This window comes from Pseudophryne corroboree, chromosome 8, assembly GCF_028390025.1.
Source record: "Pseudophryne corroboree isolate aPseCor3 chromosome 8, aPseCor3.hap2, whole genome shotgun sequence".
Taxonomy (NCBI): Eukaryota; Metazoa; Chordata; class Amphibia; order Anura; family Myobatrachidae; genus Pseudophryne; species Pseudophryne corroboree.
In genome coordinates, this window is record NC_086451.1 from 168,565,024 (window position 1) to 168,572,561 (window position 7,538).

The 7,538-nt window shown below is 49.6% G+C and overlaps 1 non-coding gene across 1 annotated transcript; it reads right to left on the reverse strand.

Moving 5' to 3' along the window:
- Nucleotides 1-1,103: 1,103 nt before the first annotated feature.
- Nucleotides 1,104-1,271, reverse strand: LOC134951581 (U1 spliceosomal RNA). The gene has a single exon (XR_010184295.1). It is a non-coding gene; the product is annotated as a U1 spliceosomal RNA (small nuclear RNA).
- Between the last annotated feature and the right edge of the window lie 6,267 nt (nt 1,272-7,538).

The following is a 7,538-nucleotide window of genomic DNA, read 5'->3' on the forward strand; positions in this document are numbered from 1 at the left end:
ATAGCTAAGAATAGGCTGCCTGAGGCAGCCCCCTGTTAAGTGGCCTGCTACTGAAGGCACCAACTACAAACTGAGCTCCCTGTTCATGGAAGCGAGGTTATAGAGCAGGGGGCGCTGAGCATCTTGGGAACAGTCAAAAGCTTTGAGCCTGTTGGTGCCTCAGATCAAGATCCTACTCTACACCCCAATGTGAATCCTTGTGGAGTCCAGTGTACCCCACAGAAGAAATGAATGTGTCACACCCATTGGCAGCAACATTAGAATAGCTGCTGATGGGCACAATTGAGAAAGGAAGGGGGGAAAACATTTGAATCCAGCACATATATGTAATTTGAATATGTAATTTGTACCTTCCTACTTTAAAATGTAATGGATGAACCTCACCCTGTGAGAACTATCTTTATGATCAAGAGATCTCATACGCAAGAAAAGCATGTGTTGGGATAGGGCTGTGGAGGGCGGCTGCTCGAGCACCCCCCCGTCAAGTTAAGGAGATTCAACTGAGGAAGCACAAGGGAACTTTTGTCTGGGGACAACAACTGCAGGGAGACCACATCTTTTCAGATGAAAATGAGAGGGCAGAAGGCTGCCTAATACTGAAGCACCCTCAAACATCAAACCATATGCAACAACTAGTACAAGCATTCCTGGGGAAAGGTCTGCAGCAGACGGATTTGCATACGGTGATGTCATCCAAGCAGTGGGCCAAAGTTGGCTGGAACCCTCATCTGCATATGAAAAGAGAAAAGGGGCGCTTGGATGACCCCTAGTTCGCATTGAACACCCCCCACCCTCCTTTGGTGTGGGGCTCATGTTGGCCATGCCCCAGCCCCTGAAGCATTCAAGCTGATTTCTTGCAGCAGCTGGGCACTGTAACAGCTCCAGAGCTGCTCTGTAAGGCAAATAAAAGGGTGTGGGCCCTGCAACACCACCTGTAGTTCGCATTGTGCGTTGGAAGGCACAAAGTAAGCAGACGGGAGAAGTCAGGATAGTGCGCAAGGGCATAGAAGGGAGGGGCTCAAGAAAAGAGAAGTGGAAACAGACAGCAAACTAGGCTGGAGAGAGACCTGAGACAATGAGATCTAAATTATACCAGAGCCAACCAGGGGAAAGCACAAATGCAGTCCCCCCCCCCCTACCACAAATTATGCAGTCGAGATTCCCACATTTGGGGAAATCACAGAGGTCAGCATACCCAGAATGCAATGAATGAACCTCACCCTGGGAAAACAATCTTCATGACCATGGTATCACCTAAGCAAAATAAGTATGATTTGAGATAGGGCTGGAGAGGGCCGCTGCTCAGGCACACCTCCGTCAAGTAAAGGAGATTCAACTGAGGCAGCACAAGGGAACTCTCATCTGGGGACAACAACTGCAGGGAGAACACATTTTCAGACGAATGTGTGAGGGCAGAAGGCTGCCTAATACTGAAGCACCCCCCAAACAACAAACCAAATGCAACAACTAGTGCAAGCATTCCTGGGGGAAGGCCTGCAGCAGATGGATTCGCATATGGTGATGTCATCCAAGCAATGGGTATAGTTGGCTGCAACCCTCGTCTGCATATGAAAAGAGAAAATGGTCACGCAGGGCATGGCGGCCTTTGTGGGGTTGCGCTTGGATGACCCCTAGATCGCTTTATACACCCCCATCAGTGTGGGGCTCATGTTGGCCATGCCCCAGCCCCTGAAGCATTCAAGCTGATTTCTTGCAGCAGCTGGACCCAGTAACAGCTCCAGAGTTGCTCTACAAGACAAGCAAAAGGGTGTGAGCCATGCAGCACCACCTGTAGTTTGCATACACACATATATAGGACATCATCTCATATATGCCCCAGGGGCAATAAAATAGTATCCTTATCTAGGGTATCCATCCATGCCGCTACAGCACTACACATACACACCCAGGCCGACGCAATTGCCGGTCTGAGTAAGGTACCTGAATGTGTATAAATGGACTTCAGGGTAATCTCCTGTTTGCGGTCAGCAGACTCTTTGAGGGTAGCCGTATCCTGGGACGGGAGGGCTAACTTCTTGGATAAGCGTGTTAATGCTTTGTCCACCCAAGGGGAGGATTCCCATCGTAACCTATCCGTTGATGGGAAAGGATACGCCATAAGAATCCTTTTGGAAATCTGCAGGAGATTCCCAAGCTTTTTCACATAACTCGTTCAGCTCGTGTGAGGGGAAAAGGTTACCTCAGGCTTCTTTCCCTTGTACATATGTACCCTCTTGTCAGGGATAGGGGGTTCCTCTGTGATGTGCAAAACATCTTTTATTGCCATAATCATATATCAAATGTATTTTGCCAATTTTGGCTGTAACTTTGCATCATCGTAATCGACACTGGAGTCAGAATCCGTGTCGGTATCTGTGTCAATCTGGATAGTGGGCACTTATGAGACCCTGACAGTCCCTGCGACATAGGATCAGGCATGGGTTGAGACCCCGACTGTCCCAAAGCTTCAGCCTTGTCTAATCTTTTGTGCACTGAGTTTACACTAGCATTTAAAACATTCCACATATCCATCCAATCAGGTGTCGGCGGAGACACCACATTCATTTGCTCCCGCTCCTCTCTAATATAGCCTTCTTCCTCAGACATGTCGACACACGCGTACCGACACACCACACACACAGGGAATGCTTTTACTGAAGACATTTCCCCCACAAGGCCCTTTGGCAGAGCTGGCCCTAACCAATATGATGCCCTAGGCAAGATTTTGCCTGGTGCCCCCTAGCACCACCGCTGGTTCCGCCTCTGACCTTGCACCTCTTTCCCAGCACCATCAACCCTCACCCATACCAGTACTTATTTTGGTGTTTGTACCCCCTATATTTTAAACAGGAACAGTTCGCACATATGGCGCACAGTCCAAAAAGGGGTGTGTTTTTGCTGGCAATGGGCATGTCCACACAATAGTACCCCCAATTAAAATTCCGCCACACAGTACTGCAATTTTATTCACATTTGATCACGCGATAGTGTCCATAATTCACATTACATCCCACAGTAGTATCACTTTACCTTATAAACGTTACTTCTCACAGTAGTGCTCCTTATTCACATTACATCACACTGAATTGCTCCTTATTTACATTACACCACACCCTATTGCTCTTTATTCACATTAGACGACACAGTAAATGCCCTTTCTATACGCAACGCTACATATTAGAGCACCTTATACACATAATGCCACACATTAGTAATGCATTTATACACATAATTCCACACAGTAATGCCCCTTACACATATGAGACACATCATTAATGTCCTTATAAACATAATGTGTAAGACGCATTATGACAACCTTTATTAATGCCCTTTTACACATAATGGCCCTCATTCCGAGTTGTTAGCTCGCAAGCTGCTTTTAGCAGCATTGCACACGCTAAGCCGCCGCCTACTGGGAGTGAATCTTAGCTTATCAAAATTGCGAACGAAAGATTAGCAGAATTGCGAATAGACACTTCTTAGCAGTTTCTGAGTAGCTCCAGACTTACTCAAAAACTGTGATCAGTTCAGTCAGTTTCGTTCCTGGTTTGACGTCACAAACACACCCAGCGTTCGCCCAGACACTCCCCCGTTTCTTCAGACACTCCCGCGTTTTACCCAGAAACGGCAGCGTTTTTTCACACACACCCATAAAACGGCCAGTTTCCGCCCAGAAACACCCACTTCCTGTCAATCACACTACGATCAGCAGAACAAAGAAAAAACCTCGTAATGCCGTGAGTAAAATACCTAACTGCATAGCAAATTTACTTTGCGCAGTCGCAGAGCGAACATTGCGCATGCGCAATTAGCGGAAAATCGCTGCGATGCGAAGAAAATTACCGAGCGAACAACTCGGAATGACCACCAATGTCCCTTACACATATGCCGCACATTATTAATGCCCTTATACACATAATGACACACATAGTGCCCCTTACACATATGTTGCACATTATTAATGCATTTTTACATGACACACATAATGCTCCTTACTCATATTCCGAACACTACTGCACAATCAACCCACTCACATGCACACAGCACTCACACTGCCACTAACACTGTGACCTCTGCCTCTGCTTGGATACAGATGTGTCCTCATAAATCTTGCCTCAATGCTAACGTTGGGGCACCTTTTTTTTATTAAAATGCATCTTATTTGCATTGCTATGTTGTTAGGATGCACACGCAGCTTCTGCTGATTAAAATGATATGCAGCACGCCTATATACTGTGTGAGACTGTGGCTGTATCTGCATATGAAATGCTACACACAGAATATAGGCATGCCGCATATCATTTTAATCAGCAGAAGTTGCTGATGCCCCAAGGCATATCAAATGCCCTAGGCAATTGCCTAGTTTGCCTATGCCTATGGCCGGCTCTGCCCTTTGGAGAGACAGAGAGAGAGTATGCCAGCACATACCCCAGCGCTATATAACCCAGGAATAGCACAGTAACTTAATGTTTGCACAGTAGCGCTGCTGTATGTAATTTGCGCCAAATTATGTGCCCCCCTCCTCTCTTTTCAACCCTCTTGTCTACCGTGGTATAAGCAGGGGAGAGTCCGGGGAGCTTCCTCTCAGCGGTGCTGTGGAGAAAAATTGGCGCTGGTGAGTGCTGAGGGAGAAGCCCCGCCCCCTCGGCGGCGGGCTTCTGTCCCGCTTAAACTGTACAATTGGCGGGGGCTCATACATATATACAGTGCCCAGCTGTATATATGTTATATTTCTGCCAAAAAGAGGTTTATATTGCAGCCCAGGGCGCCCCCCCTGCGCCCTGCACCCTTACAGTGACCAGAGTATGTGAGGTGTATGGGAGCAATGGCGCACAGCTGCAGTGCTGTGCGTTACCTCAATGAAGATCATGAAGTCATCTGCCGCCTCTGAAGTCTTCTTTTCTTCTCATACTCACCCGGCTTCTATCTTCCGGCTCTGCGAGGGGGACGGCGGCGCGGCTCTGGGACGGACGGCGAGGGTGAGATCCTGCGTACCAATCCCTTTGGAGCTAATCCCTTTGGAGCTAATGGTGTCCAGTAGCTTAAGAAGCAGGACCTTGCAACTCGGAGAGTAGGGCTGCTTCTCTCCCCTCAGTCCCTCGATGCAGGGAGTCTGTTGCCAGCAGTGCTCCCTGAAAATTAAAAACCTAACAAAATACTTTCTGTCAGAAAGCTCAGGAGAGCTCCTGAAAAGCACACAGTCTCCACTGGGCACAGTATCAAACTGAGGTATGGAGGAGGGGCATAGAGGGAGGAGCCAGTGCACACCCAGAACTAAAGTCTTTCTTAAAGTGCCCATGTCTCCTGCGGAGCCGTCTATCCCCATGGTCCTTACGGAGTCCCCAGCATCCTCTAGGACGTTAGAGAAAATAGGATTTTAATACCTACCGGTAAATCCTTTTCTCTTAGTCCGTAGAGGATGCTGGGCACCCGTCCCAGTGCGTACTGTGTCTGCAGTTATTAAATGGCCCTTAACTCCAGAACATTTATGTGGAGACAACTTTCCCGACTTGACCATCTTCCTTGGACGTTTTCCCCCTGTGTGACTGCTCCCCAGCCTCGGAGGGTTGCATCCATGGTCCCTAGGATCCAGTCCTGGATCCCGAACCTTCGCCCCTCTAGGAGGTGAGAACTGTGCAGCCACCAATGGAGTGAGATTCTGGTCTTGGAAGACAGGATTATCCTCCGGTGCGTGTGTAGGTGGGATCCGGACCACTTGTCCAACAGGTCCCACTGGAACACTCTGGCATGGAACCAGCCAAACTGAATGGGCTCGTAGGCCGCAACCATCTTACCCAGCAACCAAATGCATTGATGGATTAACACTCTTGCTGGTTTCAGAATTTGTTTGACCAGACTCTGGATCTCCAGAGCCTTTCCACTGGAAGAAAACCTCTTCTGTGTCCAGTATCACTCCCAAAAACAACCGCGTCATTGGGACCAACTGCGATTTTGGCAAGTTTAGGAGCCAACTATGTTGTTGAAGAACTGTCAGGGAGAGTGCAATGTTTTGCACTAACTGGTCCCTGGATTTCGCCTTTATCAAAAGATCATCCAAGTACGGGATAGTTGTTACTCCTTGCTTGCGATCACCCTGGTGAAAATCCTTGGAGCCGTGGACAGACCAAACGGCAATGTCTGAAATTGGTAATGACAATACTGAATTGCAAACCTCAGGTAGCTTGATGCAGAGGCTAAATTAATCCACATAGCGGATTTCCTCAGTCGTCAGGACGTTCACGCTGGAGAGTGGAGAGGCTGCAGCAGAAATGTCTGCACTGGTGTCAGTAGGTGACTGAGGCAGGGATGACTGGGAGATAGTGGGTGACTGAAGCATGTATGAGTGGGAGATAGTGGGTTACTGAGGCCGGGGTGACTGGGAGATAGTGGGTGACAGGGAGATAGTGGGTTACTGAGGGAGGGGTGATAGGAAGGGGTTGGGTAAGTATGGGAAGAAAGTGGGTGACAGGGATAATAAATGACTAAGGCAGGGGTGATAGGGAGATAGTGGATGATTGTGGCAGGGGTGACAGGGACAGTAAGAGACTGAGGCAGGGGTGACAGGGATAGTGGCTGACTGAGGCAGGGGTGACTGGGAGATAGTGGGTGACTGAGGCAGGGTTGACAGGGATAGTGGGTGACTGAAGCAGGGGTGATAGGGTGACAGTGGGTGACTAAAGCAGGGGTGACTGGTATAGTGGGTGACTGAGGCAGGGATCGCAGGTATAGTGGTTGAGGCAGCGGTGACTGGGAGATAGTGGGTAACTGAGGCAAGGGTGACAGGGAAAGTGTGTGACTCAGGCAGGGGTGACAGGGAGATAGTGGGCAGCATATCTCTGCCTCACTGCAGCAGCACATTCCTGCTTCAATGACAGCAGCACATTCCTGCTTCAATGACAGCAGCACATCCCTGCCTCGCTGACAGCAGCACATCCCTGCCTCGCTGACAGCAGCACATCCCTGCCTCGCTGACAGCAGCACATCCCTGCCTCGCTGACAGCAGCACATCCCTGCCTCGCTGACAGCAGCACATCCCTGCCTCGCTGACAGCAGCACATCCCTGCCTCGCTGACAGCAGCACATTTCTGCCTCGCTGACAGCAGCACAGCACTGCTTCGCTGACAGCAGCACATCACTGCTTCACTACCAGCAGCACATCCCTGCCTCACTGGCAGGCGGCAGCAGCACATCCCTGCCTTACTGACAGCTGTATATAGGGCCTAATTCAGACCTGATCCCTGCTGTGCATATTCACACAACAGGAGATCAGGTCTGAAGTGCGTGTGTGCTGGTGCCGCAGTGCACCGGCACATGCCAGAGATGCGATCAGCATCTCTGCCCAGTGAGCGCCTCTGCCTGATTGACAGGCATAGGCGGTCACTGGGCAGGAGGAGTCGGGCCAGCGGCGTTGTGCCGCCATTTTGGGGGCACAGTCCGGACAACGCAGACATGACCGGACCGTATGGGGGCGGGCCGTGACGGCTGCGTGACCCGGACAGCAACGGGCCTTATTTACTAAAATCTCAGATAAATTTTAT